This window comes from Equus caballus, chromosome 5 (genome assembly GCF_041296265.1).
Source record: "Equus caballus isolate H_3958 breed thoroughbred chromosome 5, TB-T2T, whole genome shotgun sequence".
Classification (NCBI taxonomy): Eukaryota; Metazoa; Chordata; class Mammalia; order Perissodactyla; family Equidae; genus Equus; species Equus caballus.
In genome coordinates this window covers 86,704,027-86,724,695 of record NC_091688.1, presented here as the reverse complement: position 1 = coordinate 86,724,695, position 20,669 = coordinate 86,704,027, and positions in this window count along the sequence as shown.

Here is a 20,669-nt window from a genome sequence, read left to right as displayed (position 1 = left end):
TCACAGCCAGACATAATATTGTGGAAGCAAGAAAAAAACATTTCAAAACAACGATTGGTTTTGTAGCCAAACTTTTCTTCAGTTCTTGATGCAAAAAATACAAATCGTAACAATTCTATTTTTCCCATACAGTCAATAGTAATCACATTACTATTCTATGGGATAGATACACCAATTCTATTGGATAGAAGTGACTTTTCAATTCTTGGTTTGGACACATATTTTGAACACTGAAAAGAAAATATCAAAAAGGTTCAGAAGTTTATAATATTGTAACATCTTATATGCACCCAGCTTTCCCTCTGTGTTGGTTCTGGTGAGCAGATACTAACAGTAACACTTGGAGAACTTTATTATCCAATTTTGTGTGCATTCAATAGGATTATGGGTTTTTGATCATACAAATGCAAAAGAGATTTGGCAGTAACAGGAAGCAACATAGTTCTGGAAGGACAATTTCCATTTTATTAATCTGAGATAGAACTACTTTTTTCCAAATTGCTACACAGCTTGAATTATCTGTTGAGCTTTCTCTGTTTATTCCTTGCACCACTAACCTCAGAATGTTGGTGGTTTACATAAATTCACAATCCTATGAAATCTGGGGGACCGGAAATCTTTGGATGCTATCCACACGACTAAATTGGAGCCAATAAAATTTTTAACTTTCTTTGTGGGTGGTCTCTGTTAGTCTTGGTTAGTGACCTGTGTAAGTTAGAAGCAGTGAAGAAGACTCTGGAGATTTATTTAAGGTAAATAATTTTAATAGCTCACAAATTTACTAGAAATCTCTCTCATGTGCCTTTGATATCCATGTTGAAATCCTCTTTTTATATGAGAAACTCTTAAAATGAGGTGTGTCAGTTATTTCAACAACTAATCCCCTTGAAAGGACCCATCCAATTTTTAACTGCTCCACTTGAGTGCAGTGGATGACCATTACAAAAAGGCAAAGGCACGGAGTTCTTCAACAAAGGGCATTCTCTTAACTGTCCTATTGCCTCTTTCATACTATGCCACCTTTACACCAAATACCCTGAGGCTCATGCCATCTGGATGAGCCTCCAATTATCATCTGCTACATTCCAGTCACCACATCTCATTATTGAGGAGGTTGGCGTGGCGTCACCGTCCTCCTCTCTATCACCACTCCTGCCGCCACTATGGACAACTTCAACCTACATGTGGATAATGCACCTGACAACTAATTTCAATGTTTGTAAAAACTTTTTTCTCTTTTAACAACCCTCTCCCATGGCCACAACTGTCCTTGTCAGTATCCAGGACTCCTCTACTTCCTTATTTCACTTATTGGCACCAACACAGAAATGTATTAGGCCCCCAGTTCCTTTGGCCCTTAATCCCACTAAAATTTCTCTTCCATCTCATCAGTATCTTCAGTTCTTGGAGAGTCCACCATTACCTCCCTGGATGCAGCTTCACGTTGCAGTGATGTACAGACCCCTTTGCTGAACACTCAAATTTCGCTCATCTTGTTCTTCTGACAAACCCATTCTACACTTCTCCAACCTGAACGCAGGGGTTTTATCTGATTCAATTTCGAATTGACAGCAAATGCTTCCAATCACAATGCTCTTGCTCAGTTACTGTTTCACTAAGCTGAAATGGAAAGATGATATTGGCAGGAGACTTTAATGAATGAAATTTGAGATTAAACATCAAACCTTGATGACTGGGTTAGTAATGGTACCACTGGCAGAAATAGGGCCTTTTTTAGGGGGTGGAAGGTTATGGTAGAGTAGGGTGAGGAATTGTTGGCTCAGTTATTCGATTTGAGGTGAATATGAATGTTCCATTTGAAATGTCCTTTAGGAATTAAAAATGTAAGACTGGAAATTGCTGGAAAGGTGATGACTGCAAATACTAATCTGCAAGTTTCTTTGAACAGTTGTCACTTCACAAAAACAGCAGTAAGGGAGATTGACTCTGAAACTCCCGTATTTTGTGCTTTGTCATAGGTTCCTTTATAAACACTAACTCATTTAATCTTCATGACATCTGAAAGGGAGGATATTATGCCCATTTTACAGATTAGGAAACTGAAGCTTAGAGGCTCTATTACTAGAGCTACAAGATATCTCAATGGGAGACTATAGAGGGAACAGAGACCAAGGGACATAGATGGTTTTAGTGTATATAGTTGCTCAAAAAACACTTGTCAGTTGATTGATTGAGTCACAAAAACACAGAGAAAAGAGAATTTACAGAAAAGGTGGTTTTCAATGCTGAATGCCAAATGTTCCAGGGAGGTCAAAGAAGATAAGAGGAAATAGTTTGATATTTCCAGCTCACTCACTGGTAATCCTTGAGAATGCAGCCTCCGGAGAGTGAAGACTCGAAGTAATCACATGACACAAAAGAAACACAACTTGGAGAAATATGGTGGTGAGTGGATGGCAAGCTTGAAGAGTCAGGAGGTTTAGGGGGAGATTTGGCTTAAATTAGTTTTGTGGTTTGTATTAGTTGATACAGGGTAGGCGGTCCTGGTGCAATCCCAGTGGGATCCACAGGAAAGTGATCCTTTCAAGCAGTCCCGCAGGATGATGACACCAGGGGAGCCTTCATCCATGCAGCCTCTTAGCCTGCCAACCAGCTTTGTGATCACTCAGGAAGCAGATGAGAGTTTGTGTGGAGCTCACACCCACTCTTAAGCGTGTCAGACCAGAGTATCTCTCCAGCTCCCAGCCCATTAGCCAGAAGAGTCAGTGGCCCTAACCTACCTTCAAAGAAGGCTGGAAAATGCCAGGGAACATGTGCAATACTGGGTGAGCACACCCCTCTCTGCCACGTGAGTGAATGAGGCCATATTGCCTATTGAGGTCTTAGAACTACAGCATGGACGTTGGCCTTTACAACTAGTCTTGGACAGTTTTGGTTTGAACTGGGTAATCCTGGAATGACTGGCAAGTTCTATGAGGCAGTTTCTCCAAGTTAGGTGTTGATAGGACCTTCTTTCCCTGCTCGCTGTCATGCCTTGCCCCCATTAATAAGTTAAAACTAAGAAAGGTAATTTTGCTAAAGGTAATTTTACCAAAATGGTAACACGTGGCAGCTTTGCAGATGTATGATTTGGCATGGGATTGTCAGCTTGCTGGCCTGAGGAGAGAGAGGTAGCATTCCCCCAGGGATGAGAAAGATAGTTAGAAAATAATGAATGGATAGGCAGCCCTACCTCCTTCTGGAGATTCTGGGATGCAGCTTTATGCTTTAACTTCCTATATTACCTTTTACAGGGTTGTCGAGCCTGCATCCATTTTGTGTCAGTGTCAGCCTTCATTCAGCTAGCCTGCTGGATGGTGTATGTGGAGGGGGGGAGGGCAAAGCTGTGTCCTCTCACTTCCCGTGAGCTGGCGGGTGGTCACTCACAGTGGGTTTCAGTCTGGGGACAGAGCTTGGCGTCCAGATTTCTCTAGTGTACAGCAGGTACAATGAGTGCTATCCCTCTCTCCTCAGGTCTCAGAATACCATCCACCATCCTGAACAATGTCCTGGAAGCAACAATAAAAAGGTTTTAAAACCTGAGCAAGGACAGCCCGAGGAAGTACTGCCACAGTCAAGGCAAATTACTATCACCCCGTGGAAAGAGAAGGCTCTCCCTTCTGTGAAGGGATGCTTGCAAGTCTGCCCTTCAGGCGTCACAGATTCCCCGAGGCCCAGCAAATGATCTGATACAATATGATGATCTGTGGGCAGGCAGTCAGCAAAGAAAGCAATGATAAGCTCTCGGAAAACAAAACACAAACTCCTGTAGGCAGAAAAGAAGAAATGTGGATGAAGGCCATTTATAAATAACCTTATTGCTGCTCATTGAAGATAGTGACTTTCTCTCTCTCTCTCTCTCTCTCCCCCACTCTGCTCGCCTTCCTGCCTTCCTTGACTTGGGAATCTTCTCTCCCAATGATGTCCTTGCAGAAGCCCAATATATACACTAACAGTGTACCTGCTGTGTTTTGTGGGCGAAGCAGTGAGGCCCTCTCTGTTCTTCTCCTGCTTCTAGCCCACCTCAGGCCCGTGCCAAGGCAGCTCTGGAAAGTCTAGATTCCAGAGAGCATGGTGCGAAAATTGCTGATCCAAGGCACAAGAATCTAGTATGAGAGGGCTGCAATAATACATTCTTAGTTTTGTACTCAGATAAAAAGAAACCATGAGTTTATATTTACAGTTCTGGATTTGTTTCTGTTTGTGTTGAAGTTTTTTTCCATCTATTCCAGATGAGTGGTGTCTAAATTCCTGTGTGATCTTGTCTCTCCCTCTGCTTCTAACGTCTCCCAGCACCATTCGGCCCCTGATTTTCCACAGGTCAAGATCTCATCTGTGCTGCGTTCTCTGCCTGCAATCTTACCCTCTGCGTTTATCTGGGGAACTCCTACTTGGCCTTTAGGACTCAGCCAAGCTTATTTCCTTGGAGAATTTCACCAAAAACTGAAGCATAGTTTAAGCCTTGTTTTATACTCTCAAAATGTACTCTTCCTTCATAACACTGTCATGATTTCAAGTACATAATTGTTCGTGTGATTATCTGCTTCATATCCTTAGTAGACTCTAAGCTTCATGCAGGAAAGTTTATATATGACTTATTCATCACTTTGTAGCTTGCATCTAGCAAAACGGCTGAAAAATGATGAGAGTTCAGTAAAGATTTGTTGAATGAATAAATGTCATAACCAGATGAGGCTTCCCATTAGCTTCTCTTTAAGGGCAGATAAAAAAGTTGCATTTCTGATATGCTAGGATATGTCTCCAGTTTAAATTTCATGAACATTGGCTTGATGGTCCAACAATCAGATTTTTTTTTGCGTATAAAATGAAGTCATGTATTTGAATGGTGCTTTTATTAAGATGCTTTTCCTTGTATGTTGGCACTTACTTTTCGTATCCACCCTGAGAAGAATGTAAGACAGTTGTCATTATGATCTTGTACATGAGGAAGAAAATAAATCATCTGAGAAGCTGTATGTTGCCTTAGCTTCTAAAGGTAACTAGCGACAGGACTAGAACAAGACCCCCAATTCCTAACCCAGTGGTAATTTTTTTAAAAAAATTACACATGTAGGAGTATCCCAACTTGAAGTTTATTCTATGAGTGGTTCAGGAAATTGAATACAAAATGTATTTAAATTAAAGCCAGTACCATTGATTCATGTTTTCACTTCAGGTTCTGGCCTATCTGACAGAGTGAACAAATGCCTACTCCTCCAGAAAGTTTCTGGATATGCGGTCACGTTGTCATTTTATATACATCTTTTCGTGTACGGAAGTATACTGTTCTCTGGTCACAAATCTAAATGTGGCCATGCAAAACTAGCTCTTTGCTAAAACACATAACAGTAACAATTGGGAATCTCATTACATCTCATTAAACAGCTGCATCCCAAATACTTGGACAGAAATAAGATTGAATTGTCTCCTATGGAACTGCTCTCTTAAATGGAATTTCAGTAACCAAAAGGGTTAAAAAGTGAAAAATATTTAGACAAACCCTTGTTAAAGGAATTAGTAATTGGATATGGGAGCATTTTATCTTCAATTTTTGGGCATGAATCCAGACTCAATTATTAGTAACCAAAAATCTATTGCACTTGGGAATGTTAGAAGTGCTGGTGGAATACTTTAGGATGGAATGCCTTTGTTTAATGGATCATTGTGCATTGACACTTTTATTTCTAAAAACAACATTTTCCATGTGCATGTGTTTTCTTTTCTGACTCCTTTCACTTATTGCTGAACAGGTATTTCTCATGACTTACTCTTCTGACATTGTTTCATGCTAAAGATCATTTGTTTGCAAAACATTAAAACTCTAAGACTATTTGCCCCTGAAAATACTTTCATAATTAAAGCAAATTCCTTCTGGATCTCGTCCAAGAGAATTTAATTTCTAAGATAGCAATTACTTATTGTTCCCTTATCTCACAAAGTTTCCAAAGTCTTGGGACTCCAAAGACAGGTTCATAAGAAGTGCCACTGAGTTCTCATAATGTTCTGGAAAGACTGTGTTGCACATCAAGATAGAGGTCATTTGGGGCCCTTTCATATCACTGGACTATCCCTCAAAACATCTACTGTTAGGTGGGAAAATGGTGCATTCTGACAAAAGAAAAGTCAGGAAGAGAGCTGGGAAAAAAATAACGCAAGGCCAAAAGAGAGCTTTTGGCATTGGCCTTGCCCTCACCATCCTCAACGCACAATGTCTGTTTTAGTTGGAGGGCATTGAGGAGTCCCTATGATATTGATGGCTCTGAGCCAGGTACAGAAGGAAATGACTCAAAATTGTATGAGGTAATACATTAGAGAAGTAATGTGTTTATTTCCAGGCCTAGCTGATTCTGAAAAATTACCATTGCAATTGGTGGTTTTATAGATAATGTCAAAGAATAGATCCAAGACAGGCCACAGAGGCTCAACTTTGGAAACAGAGCATTTAGATTAAGCTCAAGGCACTCTAATGGAAGTTGGGGAAGTGTGAAATACCTTAAGTGCCACTCCCTCTGCCGCACCTGTTCACTGGTAAAATAGGGGACTTTACTTAGGAAACCGAGCACCTTCCATGAGCACTCAATTTAGTTGTTTGAAAAAGTAATTGGAGAAAAACAAAGAGATTCTTGTTCAGTCTGAAATTCAGAAGAAATTCCTGCCAACTTTGTGAATGATGAGAGTTCCACTTTCCATGTCGAAATTGCTGGCCCTGTTGCCGATATCCATAAATTAAGCAGCTGGGTTGTTGTTGTTGTTACTTTTTTTTTTCCTTTTTGCAATTAAGCACACAGTGCTCACAATGCACAATAGGTCCCTTAGAAGTGTGTCTAATCTGTCTACTCCCATTTGAAAAAAAAACTGGATACAGGATCATAAACAAAGAGTCAGTTACAGTACATCTGTACAAAGCTGGAGAGTTGAGTTCCAAGAGGATTTACATTGGGAAAATCCCCAAAGCAATAAAAAGAGACAAGCACAAACGTGTCCACACTCCAAATAGTGAGGCAAAGCCCGCTCCCCAGCCAACATGCTGATTCAAAGGATTGGAAAGCTTGCATTTAGGAAAATGTAATTCAAATAGCTGTGTTCACATATCATGGGTTGCTCACAACAATTGTTTCAATCAGGAGGAGGGACTACATAAAATTATTTTCTAATGCGATCTGCTAATGTAAAATGTCCACATTCTTGCTATAATGGCATCAGGATTTGAAGACCATCTCAACGAGCAGGACACTGATTTCCCCACTCCAGCAGAGTCTCAGAAGAGACCTTGAGCCAAAGCTGGGAGACTCTCGCTCCTTTATGATAATGATAGACCTTAATCAGCATATTCTTTCTTAAATTTTAGGGTAGCAAGCACCATCAATACTCTTGTTCATGTCTAACTGTTTATTTAGAAAAGAAGTTTACTGCGGTCAGAGTCATCCAGGCTGGGAGGTACGGCATTCCCTGGTTCACCTTCACCTCAGCATGACAGAACAGGCAGCAACCCGGAGCATTCACTGGGGGATGAGGCTTGGCTGTGTTTATAAGTAACACCTGTGTTTATCTGCGCTTACAGGTGCCAGATACCCCTTTGTCAAAAATAGGAACGCTTCCACCAATATGCTAGTCTTTTCTGAGGAGGGCTTATGGTATCGTTTTGTTTTCCAAAGGAGCCTTCCTCCTCTAGCTTTCTGCGTTTAGTTAGATTTGAGTAGAATTAGAAGTGTTCGGAATCAATCATTCTGAGGCTGAGTTTCTAAACCAAAGCGATAGAAATAACAGTTTAAAAAGGATAATCCTCTTAATTTATTACAGAAAGAGATTCCTTTCTTCTTTATCCTCATTTTCTTTCTTTCTTCTCCCATCCCCCAACGCAAGCAATTGTGCACATGTTTTTGGAGCCATAACAGCTCTAACTCATCCAGAAGCAGACACACATTTCAGTATATTTCAACCCCACTATTGTGATTGCAGCTCGGGTTTACTTAGGACCTTGAGCTCATTAGGGAAATATTTGACATCTCAACTCCAATTATTTAGTAGTCACTAAGCTGCAAAGGCCACACATAACTGCCTGCAACTGGTTATAATTGGAGAGGATCAGAAGAACGATAGCAGAGAGCTGCATTTCTCTTAATCTCCAAGGACAACAATACCTCCGGTCATGGGTCCTTTCCAAAGCATACTGAAAGTCTGGAAAACTATAGAGGTCCTTTCAGATCAGCAGCAACCCAAATATTTCTGCAGATTGGAAAAAGAATAGTTACCTCAGTAAAATCTCTATTTTAGAGATTAAGACTATTTAGACTATTGTTTATTGTCTATTCATTTTTTTAACTTTGTGTGGAAAGCATTCTTCTTTTTTTTCCTCAAAGATTCAGTTATTCAATAGCTACCTGGTTCTCCCTCTTTGTTCTATCTCTTCCTTGTCTGCAATCCAGTCTTGATGCTGTCAGTCTGCCAAGGTGTTTCATTGCCAAGGGCAGATATTTGTTTCCCAAGTGTTTTGTTTGTGAAAAGAAACCATTTCTTCACTTCTAATATTTCTTTAAACATAATTTTTCTCTTCTAGGGTTCTGTAGTCGAGCTATTAGAAACAATATGTCAACCTTCTTTATCTTCCTGGAGACTTTATTTTATCAATACTTTCTTTAGTTTCATGGAGAAATCCTCACGGTTTCCACGGGTTTCGTGAAGAGAGTATGTTTATTTGCAAATGATTAGCTTTTTATTATAAAGGTAGATTCTAAAAATTTTTCAAAAACTTTTTCATACTACATGATTCCAACTATATGACATTCTGGAAAAGGCAAAACTGTGGAGACAATAAACAGATGAGTGGTTGCCAAGGGTCGAGGGGAGGAAAGATGACTAGACAGAGCACAGAGGATTTTTAGGACAGTGAAAACACTCTATGATACTATGATGATGGATATATGTCATTACACATTTGTCCAAACCCACTGAATATACAACACCAAGAATGAACCCTAAGATAAACTATGGACTCTGGGGATTATGATGTGTCAGTGTAGGTTCATCCTTGGTAAGAAATGTGCCATTCTGGTGAGTGATGTCGATAGTGGGGGAGGCTATACACTAGTGGGGGCATATGGGAAATCTCTGTACTTCCCTCTCAATTTTCTTGGAAACCTAAAACTACTCCAAAAAAGTAAAATCTTTAATAAAACATTATTCACTACTAACATTTCATTGTATTTCTTTCCATATTTTTTTTCTCCCAACATAGACGTGTTTCCTTTCCTTTAACACTGCAGTTTAAGAATTTCCCTGGAGAGGTTCTTTTTGGAGGATAGCATAATAAACTCATGTACCGATCACTCCACTTCAGGTTATCTCCATTTGACCAATCTTTTTTCATGTAATCATTTTTAAGCCTTGTATTATAACGTAATGGCTACAACACCACTTCTGTAACTCTTCTCCTATTGTTGGATATTAGATTATTCTAGTTTTGCAATATTAGGACAAATGCTATGATAAACCAATTTTTCACATGCTTTGCTCCCTCACATTTAGGCTGATTTCCTGGAGTTCAAAGGTTACTTTTCACACTCTTAACACATATTACTAAATTACTTTCCAAAAGCCTTGAGCAATTTATGCTCTCAACCACAATTTTATTTTAGATAATTAAAAAGTTATAGTTAAAGATTTCTCTTTGGTTTACTTGGTTTTCTTTTATTCATGGAAACCCTGAACAGTTTTGAACAGTTTTCCTTAGTTTTCATTCCAGTTGTGCCTCCTCATTTGTGAGCTGTCCTTGCCTTTGCTCGTCTGTTTATTGGGTTCTTGGTATTTTTTGAGTTTTCATATTTGATCTCATGATAATAAAGATATTAACCATTTTAGAGGAGAAATTTTTAACAGACAAAGCTATACAAATTTTTACGTGAAAAGCTAATGTTAAGACATTTTAAATCTGTAGAGACTTGACTTGTCATGGTTTGAGCAGACCTGGGTGAACACAGTGGATGATTTCATGGCCTCAGCAGTGTTCTTAGAGGAAACAGTCCCTAGGATCATTGATAAATCTTTTATTTGTTGACACTGGAATGCAGATATATGAGACTATGTGGACAAACTTAGAGAAAACCATACTGAGAAATTCAACCCTCCTATCTTGGAATTGTTATTAAAACGCATTTTAAGATAATACATATCCCAAATAACTATCCTCTATTTTTTCATACTCTATTTAAGTATAGAGTAGAGCAGGAGTTTTCAGAAAAGAGTCTGTGATAGGTGGTTTGTGATTCCAGAAGCTGTTTAGGTATGAGCTATGCTATTATGCCTGGCACCAGTCCTGGACCTGCCTTTGATATTTAGGTGATTGTTTACCCACAAATATGTAATTATGGTTTATAAATGAAAAGTGTGCCTTTAGCTACCACTTCCACTTCATTTGTACCCTGACAGTTAGAAAGAAGAGTAGCAGACACTAGAACTTGAAAGAAGACAAGGTGACAGAAAATGTGCTCTGAAAAGCCATGTATGGTTGGTACCATGAGAAATAGCCCTGTAGGCCTGAAAAGTCTGGTGTCATTGTGGAGAGGTGAGGCTTTGCCGAGGACAAGCAGTTCCATATGCTGCAGAATGCAAAAATAGCTGTCTGATTACAAACTTGTGTGCATTAATGCACTCAATGGCCATTTCCATCAGCCATGAGAAGAACTTGGAATAGAATAAATTCGAACACAAATTTTAGGAATACCAAACCTTGACTTCTCCCTTCTCCATCCTCTGATATCGAACTTACCTGTTCTTGCTCTGGGTGATCTAGTTCTTCAATGACCTGCTAGATGATTATAGTTAATTAAACAGTATTGTAGAATGATATTAACAGCTTACAATGACTTAAGTGACACTCCCCCATCCTCACCCAGTAACATAGGAGTTTCAACGAGAGTCTTTGATGCCTCAACTCAAGAATATGACTCCTGGTGGAGATTTAAGGAACTGTGAAATGCTGGCGCTGAGGGTAGTGATGGCAGTAGTGTGGTCGGAATCTTGACAAAGGGTTTATTTCAGTCTTTTAAATTTTCTACAAAGGAGGCTGCCTATTTCATCTATGGAGCAATAATTTGCTTAATATATACAAATTTATATATTTAGACTTTTTCAGAATTTTTCTCTCTCTATATATAAATATGTAATATATTACATATAATGTATACTGTATACATACATATAGAAATATTTATGTGTATGTGTATATATACACACACACATACAAAATTGATGTAAGACTTAGGATAAAAAATGGCTGTAAGAAAACTTAGTTCTAACTCTCTTATACTCCAGTACATACAATTTTTAAAAGATACTGTTGTTAACTCATATTAAAATAGAAAAAATTATTTATTCTCACTTTAATTCTAAGACCAGTTCTCTATCTTTATGGAAAAGTACAGTAGATTTTTATTGCAGTGGAAAAAAGTTGGTCATTTTGCCAAAACCCAGCAGTATAATATAGGCATGTCCCTTAACTTCTTAAAGCTCAGTTTACTTATTTGCAAAAAAACAATCAATAGTATCTGTCATAGAGGATTGTTTTGAGAATTAATCAAGATAGTACTTGTAATTATACTCTATATGTACATTTTAATAGGCTGCAGATCACATAATTAATGGTAGAACTGGAATGTGAGAATTGAAATTTAAAAAAGAAAAAGAATTTGGAAATTCTAATACATTGAACTTTTTCCACTATTTGTTTGCCAGAAATAGTTATATCAAAGGTGATAAAAACCATAAGGCTAGATTTGTTAAATATAATTGGTTGATGCCCTCTAAAAGATGTATTTAGTGAGTTCAAAGGATTGAAGGAATAGTTTTTCAGGAGATTGTGTTTCTTGTATTGTGTTGATTGGAATATTGTGAACTTCTTATGGTATCTGCCTGTCAGGAGAACTGACTTGTTAACAAATGCCAGGGCCAGCTGTGAAGATGAAAGCTGTCAGTAACTTCCCATTAAGTTCCAAGCTTCAGTCTAGCATGGAGAATGTGCTAGTCCTTGTGATGGATGACCCTTCCCAAACGCTGCATTTGAAATGGCTTTCTATTGTGAATGGTGACTCTTACTGAGCTCAAATTGAGACTTCCTCAGAATTCACATATCATTTCAGTTTTGAAAGCTATTCCAACTATAGCTGAGATGTTTAGGACTCAATTTTTAAAACCGTACTTTTTATACTATTATGGAAGAAGGTGTTTGTATAAGACGGTATTTTCTCATCTTACAGAAAAGTAAAGAAATTATTAACGTGATTTTAGATGAGGCCTCTCTATACCACTTCAACGAATCCATTTTGAGAACAGAATTGTTTTATTATCAACACTTGAAATAATGCCCCAAATAAGTGGAAATTTAATATTTCACTTTACTTGATCACTATAGGTATAGGCTTCCTTAATTGTTTTGATTATTGATTGGCATTAAAATAATCTCTGCAGGGTTTGATCTTTCAGCGAGCTGGTCCTCATTTTAAATTTCATCAGTGGGATATTTGTCACATAGGGTTGTGGACTTTTTCTGTCATGGCTGTGGTTTAATGAGCGTGAAACGTTTCAGATACTGGATGAGTTGCTGTGGTCTGGTTCTCTTCACCAGGTTGACGGAGTTACAATCGTCGTCATTTGAGTGAAATGAGTTCGTCCCTCAGGTCCTTTGGAAGCTAACTGGCAGAAGGGCTATGTGCAGCTTTGGTGGTAAGTACCCTTCATAGATGGATTCTTAATAACCACCAAGACGTCAGCTAGTTCCCAACAGCATACAGTGGACCTCAGGATGTTCTGGATAATATTTGCCTGAAGTAGCACGAAACGGGACTTACTGGAGATGATCCCACAGCTCTTGAAATTTAACAATGGATAGAGAAACATAATGGTTAATGACTGGGGCTTTGGACTCCACAAATTTTGGTGAAAATCTTGCCCACTGCTTAGTCAATAAATAGTGTTGGGCAAATGGCTTACTACTCTCCATCTCTATTTTTATGTCTACAGAAGAGAAATAGTAATTCCTACCTCTGAATGTTGTTAAAATTAAGGAAATTTACACAAAGGACCTAGTAGAATCCTAGTCTATACTGGCGCGAAGTAAACTGAAGCTTCTTTATGTATATATTTCCCTAGGTAAACTATTTTCCTCATTTAATCATCCTCTTCCCTTTCCCCACTATTATGGACTGCCAGAAAGAATGCTATTTGGGGTATAATAGAAAATCTTTCTCAGATTTTCCTCCCACAGAGAGCAAAGAATATAGCAAAAGGACCTCTATTATTGGCCATCATTATCCTCAGTGTCTGACTGACGTGGAGCAAATGCATGGCCATATTTGAATGCCCCGCTATTTCCTACAGCAGCAGTCAAGGTCAGAATGAGACTATTGGCCATCAAAAAGTATAATCTGTTGGATCTTGAAAGCCTTTAACTAAAAATTCTTCCCCTTCTCATATGCTCCATCCTAAAGGCCAGTCTCAAAGCTTTTTGGTTTCTCTTTAGACTTTTACTTTTGGTCTTATATATTGTTAGTGTCCCTTGCCTTGAATTATTTGAGGTTCATTGTTTACTTTTTTCCTCTTTGGAGTGTTATTTCAAGCATGTTATTCTTAGTGGTCTTTTGTTAAGCCTCTCAGAAGCCCTCAGGCTCTAAGATAGCAATGAATTAAAAGTTAATGTGTTATTATTTTGTCCTTGCTGCCATTCCATCTTAGTCTTTGAGATGGCTTCAGCCAGGAGTGCGAAAGCTTTCAAATACCCGAGTCCAAACCTGCCACCACACTTCAAATGTCTCTCAGAATGTACAAAGACACCTAAATGAACCGGCAGAATGATTTCCCCAATGTTACAGAGTCTGAAACACAAAGCTTTTAACCCCTGTACAGGGGAATCATAGAAGAATGACAAATATTGAACTTTCCTGGTGCAATAATCCATTTGACAAAGGACGGCTGCTCCTCGATTTCTTGTATATCCACTTCATTTTCTTTTTTTTTTTTTTAGTAAACTTTAACTTCCTCACCTTTCTTTGTTAAGAAAGAATAAATATTCCTTCTTTAATATTTATCTCTTGCTATGGGTGACACTAACGAATGACCAATTTAAAAAAATTTATAAAAAACAATGATTGTTATTTCCCCTCCAGGCCATGTATACCTACAGTCAAAATTCCTGTTGAAGAGACATCTAAACTCAGTGCGGTGTACCAGATAGAGTCAGAGCAGAAACAGTATAGCTCAACCCTAAATTATTCATTGATTTTTAAAATTTTATTTAGAAGTTCAGTTAATGCCCTTACTAATTCTACATCTGGACTCAGTTTCTTAGACAGTGCAGACTTATTGCTGATCAATTAAATCTTTGACTCAACTTTTAAAGCCTGTGCCCCAAATTCTGTTGATGGATTTATCCCATGATGTTACAGATTGACAAAAGGGACAATGAGACCCGGAGTGTTCAGTTACCACAATGGTCCTGGGAAGGCAGGAACTGTGCACGTGGCCATGACTGAGAGCGTGGCTTTTGCATACCAGCTGCACTGATGGATATTTTGATTTCCTTGTCAGGACTGTCAGACTGGAACTTTGATCATGAGTACCAGAAGGAGTTTCAGAGGTACATTTGTAAAATCTTTAGGAACTATTAGATAAAGTACATCTCTGGGTTCCATTTAGTACATTTTACTAAAGAATCTATGTCTACAACATTGAATGTTTCACAACATAAGCAGTGTGGATTATGAGTAAATCAATTTAATGTCATAACATTTAACATTACAGAAAGTTACTCCAACTTTGCTTGAATACTGTAGCACGGTTGCATTATAAGGCTTTCAATTCTAAAGGAAGGTGGCTCAGATATGGCGGATAACTAATTTTACGTAGTAGAAAATGGCTAAAGATTTTTTTAATGTTAAAAAAATCAAAAAAGGAGGAAGAGAATTTGCCGTGATTATGGCAGAGGTTGAGAGACTGGAATTAAAACAAAACTGCTCTAATTGTAACTGATATTTGGGATGGTGCAAGGCAACCGTGATTAATTCTTTGCCTTCTTCTAGAACTGGCTGTCTTCCTCCCCACTTGATTTCCAGATCTAGACCAAAATGTCCTAATGAAGCTTCCTTTTATGTTATACAACATTGGCCTACAATCCATCTTGCAAAAGAGTTTCTAAGGGTCTATAAATTACAGCCATCAGTATAGGAATATTAATTATTCATTCACCAAATTGATTACCTTAAATGCCCCACCCCCCCTAGTTTTCTTTAACTCCATGTCAAGGTTTTTCTTAATAAGGAAATTCAAGTGGTACTTTTACTTAAATCTTGTACAATCAAATACTGTTACAGGCACAGCCAGTGGCCCAGAAACCAAGATCCTTAACAAAGAAATTTGCAAATAATGCTTAGTTTTGTTTAGGTGTTTTAGAGAGCAAAGAAAGGGATCAGTGATACTTGAAAACTGATGACTAAATAATAGTCTTGTGCAATCTCATGAAAAGTTAAGCAAACAACTGTGTGCTCCAAATAGATGTTTACAAAAGATAATTAATTAACCTGTTATTTTTCTCTATGAAGGTTATATATTGCACTCCACTTTATAAATGAAATAAAACACTTGAAGACACACATAGGATAAAAAGCATAGCTCTATGCTGTCACGCCACTTTCTAGTTTGAGACTTTGCCCTTTACCCTTACATTGGTCATTTGAGATCTGTGCCAGGCAAGTAAATTAATTGATTGAGGCTAACTATGTAAAGCTTTTCTACCATCGCGTGAAGACAATGAAACTGTAGAAGACAATAGAACTTGCAGCAGTAACAGCGAATGGCTCACTAAAGTGAATTAGTGGGTTGCACCAGATTTCGTCTAGCTCTTTAACATATGTTTATCTATCCAGCTATCTATTTATCTATCTAATGTGTGTGTTTACACACAATACATAAATGTTATGCAAAAAGTATATAGAAGCAGATGCCTTACAAAGATTAAATGTTATTTTTTATATGTCTCTAAAGTCTGTGTCTCATATTAATACAATGGATTGTCAGATTTTTCCATTGTTCCACTTCAAAGCATGCAATTATATTGCCTTAATTGGAAGCACTGATGTGTTTTCACCAAGGATGTTTATTTGTGTTCTGACTACTGAGATATAAATATGGGACCATTTGCTATTTTTAGTTTTCTACTAACATAGATTTTTTTTTAACTTTTTATCTTTATAAACAGACACATTGAGTTTATTGTCAGTTCAAAACTCTGAATTTGTAGTAGAATCATATAAAAAAATCTCACTAGTTGTTGTACTGAAATGAATCTTTATTCAAGGGTCGTGATAATACACAGCAGAAAATATAACAGACAAATCCAGGGACTTGCTGACTTATGTATTACCACAAATCCGACTGGCATGGATTTTATCCAACAAGCTTTGGTGTCCATTTGACCAGAAGATCCTTAAATATTTTGTTATCTCTGATCAGTTTGGTCAGCACGGATTTAAAATACTTTTTGATAGTCACATGTTCCTGGTGGAAATACAGTTTCCTCCAAAGCTTTTTGAGGATATAATCTCTCCAGGGAGTTTAGAGGAACAACATTTTCATTTTGTCGGGTAATATCAGTATCGAATTATACTAATTCTCACTGAGTAGGAATTCCAGACTTTTCTTTAACCCTGTGTATGACAACAGGGCTCTGTTGATCAACACGGCATGGATTCTGCCTTTTTCCCATGTCTGAGGGATGTGAGATGAATTAATCAGTTAAACTGAAATTGTCTTTGCCACAGACTGAAGTAAGTATCAATTCTGGAAATGTCATTTTTATCACTGACTGTGTTCCAGGTACCACTTCGAGCACTTTACGTGTATAAACTCATTCAATCTTCATAACATCCATGATGGACATTTGATTAGTTTCCTCATTTTACAGTTGAGTCATCCAAGGCAAAAAGGGGAAGGTACTGTATGCTTTTCCAGCATTAAGGCTACTGTTCTTTAATTAACAAAAATATCATCACAAATAATTAATATATATGGAGCATTCATTAAGAGACTGTCACAGTACCAATATTTCATTTGCTTTTTCACGTCTTTCTTCAAAGCTAAGAAGAGAATCAAGGCTCCCTAGAGCTTTATTTAAATGGAAATGCAGCCAAAACAGCTTCTTTAAAACTGACGCAGTAGTGAAATGAAAATAATTTGTTCATTCATTCATCCAACAACTACTGTATGTATTGTACATATGCTATGTGCCAGGCATTTTCCTGGGCATGAGGGATACAAAGAATACAAACATCTCTAGGGAGATTATATTATACTACACAACCAAATAAAAAAATCATTATAGATTGAGGTACATGTTCAGAAAAAAAAGCAGATGCTGGAATAAAAAATAAAAAGAGGGGCTTCCTTTAGAAATGGATAGTCAGAAAGAGCTTCTCTAAAGAGAGAACATTTCCAATGAGACATAAGGAGAAGGAGTAGTCCTGTGAAGAGGCAAAAGAAAGATATCAGCAAGAATCTGGTGAAAGCAAGAGCCTAGAATGTTCCAGTTTAGGGAAGGCCAGTGTGGTTGGAGCATGACAGTGAGCAACGACTGTACTTCTGAGATTCGGTTCAAGAGGGTGAATCAGCCAGATCTTGCCATGGTAGCAAAGCAGTTTGACTCAGTGTTTTGTCAACCGCCCTAGTGGGGTCCATCAGCACAACACAGTATCAATGATGTTGACTTTCTTGGTGGAGTAGGCACCATGGCAGGGACAGAAACCAAGGTTTAACAAAAACGTCTTATACGGTGGTCCCAGTACTGGATATTTTACATACTTTTTCTCATTTGATACTCATAATCTTATAAGTGAAATGCATCTATATTAACCTAAACAAACAAATAAAACACACAAAAGTGTGCAAAATAGTTAAGTAACTTACCCAACGTCACATGGCCATGAGTGAGTAATGACGTCTGGACTCAATCCCAAAGCTTGAAGTCTTTCCACTGTGCTAATCTCCTTTCTTGTGATAGTGACAAGGCAGGATGGAGAGGATGAAATTAAGTGATCTCACACAAAAGTGTCCAAGACAGAGGAACCTGGAAGTTCCAGGAGGATGTGGTGTCACCCAAACAGAGATTTGTAAGACACTGGGGAGGCATGGCCTATATTAGACATCTGTGGAAAGCAAATGCTGGGACACAGAAAACAGAAATCAGAGCTTCTTTGGACCAGAGTGGAGGTCCTGTCCCTGGACAGGGTTAATTAGCAACATGGGGAGGAATGGCAGGTAGAAATGGGGTATTATCAGTGTAACTTCAATCAAACTAGTCTAGCTCTCATCCTTTATTTGGTATCTCTACTTCTGACCATGCAAAGCTATGACAGACCTGAGCATAGCCTGAGTCTCAGAGAATGTTTTAACAATGTGACATTGGTCTGTGTGTAATGATATTCCTAATAGACCTAAAGAGCTAAGTGGAGATTTCTACATGGTCTGGGACTAAAAAGATGGAAGCTTTGTGGATCCCCCTGGTATTAACATAATTCTCCTCTTTTGTATTCAAGTTACATATGCATTATTCTTTTTTCAAAAAACAGGCCTACTGTTTTTTCTCTCCAGAAATGTGAGCACCGATATCATATTGTACTTAGCTGTTCCATGGGAAAAAATGGATTATAAGACTATGAATTCAAATGGTGGTAGATTGCTGCTTTTTGAATCACCAGGATCCTGAGTATTAATTTCACATGTGCACATCTTAAAACATAATTAAGTTGAACAGCCACCTGATGGAAGGTTCCATCTTGCAGTGCTCAGACCTTATTCTCAGACTCCTTGGGGACACTATAGTTTTCTTTTACTACTTAACATCCTTCATTTGATACATGTCTTTTGGGTTATATTTTTCCATGAAGCTATTTTAATTTAGGAGCTTTTTAAATGGAAATAGATTCCCCACTTTTGGGGCAGTCTAACAGGATGACAAAGTTGTGTAGAGGAGACGAGTAAGATGTGCCGTGGGCCCTTTTCTCACAAACCAAGTTCCTGGCTGATGAAATACTGTGTGCATTTATTTTATTGATTCTTGTTGACTGATGGACCCTAATGGAAGAAAAGAGAGGAGCAGAAAGAGGGAGAGAGGAAAATTGTGTGTCATAGTGGTATATTTCCAATTTTTTTAAACAAGCTTTTGTGGAGTTGTGAATGGAAAAACGTCTGCAGGCAACTAATTTCCTGGGACATTGGCAAAAGAACATCTTTCTCTTCAACAGTCTCAGGGAGACCCACCAGGGTTTAGGACTTAGGGCAAGGCTGTGGTCAGAACTATCCAGTTGCTCAGTATTGGCATAAACTAGAGTAGTAGCTCCAAACCAGGACCACACCTAATAACAGTGATTTGGGAGATTTCTATAAGAATGCAAGGTAGGGGGAGGGTATACAGACCCATGCAATTTTTTAAAGGTGACCTGCAAATTCGGATGCAAAGCAAGCTTATGAATCACTGAGTAGAGGACTGAACTGTCATTTTGTCATTGAGAAATCCTCTCTTGGGGCCGGCCCGGTGGTGCAGCAGTTAAGTTTCCACGCCCTGCTTCAGTGGCCCATGGTTTGCGGGTTTGGATCCCAGATGTGGACCTATGCACTGCTTATCAAGCCATGCTGTGGCAGGTGTCCCACATATATAATAGAGGAAGATGGGCATGGATGTTAGCTCAGGGCCAATCTTCCTCAGCAAAAAACGAGGAGGATTGGCTGCAGATGTTAGCTCAAGGCTATTCTTCCACAAAAAAAGAAAAAAAAAGAGAAATCCTCTCTTTCCTCACTCTGCTCCCCGCTGCAGGGGAGGAGATAGGCCATGGGCCACCTTGCAGATGAGAGCTTCTCCAGGCTGAAGAGGGGTAACTCCACTTTCTTACCAGGATTTCTTTGTTGATTTCCTGTCCTCTTCTCCTTATTCATTTTCCTCCTTTTTGCCTCCCTGACTCCATCTTAGATATTTATTTTTTTTGGTTGAGGAAGATTAGCCCTGAGCTAACATCCTCTGCCAATCCTCCTCTTTTTGCTGAGGAAAACTGCCCCTGAGCTAACATCTGTGCCCATTTTCCTCCACTTTATATGTTGGATGCCTGTCACAGAGTGGCTCAATAAGTTGTGCGTAGGTCTGTGCCTGGGATACGAACCAGAGAACCGCAGGCCTCCAAAGTGGAGCACTCAAACTCTACTCCTATGCCACTCATCCTAGTTATTTTTTAAGAAGGTAAAAAGAAATTTGTTCTATGAGAATTACAGATATACTGTGAAATTTGGGTAGAAAGTGTATTATGTAGACCACCATGAGACTTACTTTTAAAAATCAAAACGTGTTCTTGTGAGATGATTCCTATATTCCCTTCCTGAATTTATCCCCACAAATGCCTAGTCTGCTCGTATCTTGAGCCTGGGGGTAGGGTGAGCCTGTCTCCAATTGACAGATTGTATTCCACTAGCCAGCTCCTGTCACTCTGCTTCTCTTCACTTGAAGCCCAACACTTCCAGACCTTCCAAATCCTACAGGCTAATGTCTACTGCTTTCATGGATCCACCGACACTGAGCTTGTTGATTTTAGCACCAGCCTCACACTTCCCTCTCTATACCATCCCCTGCTGTCAATCTCAGC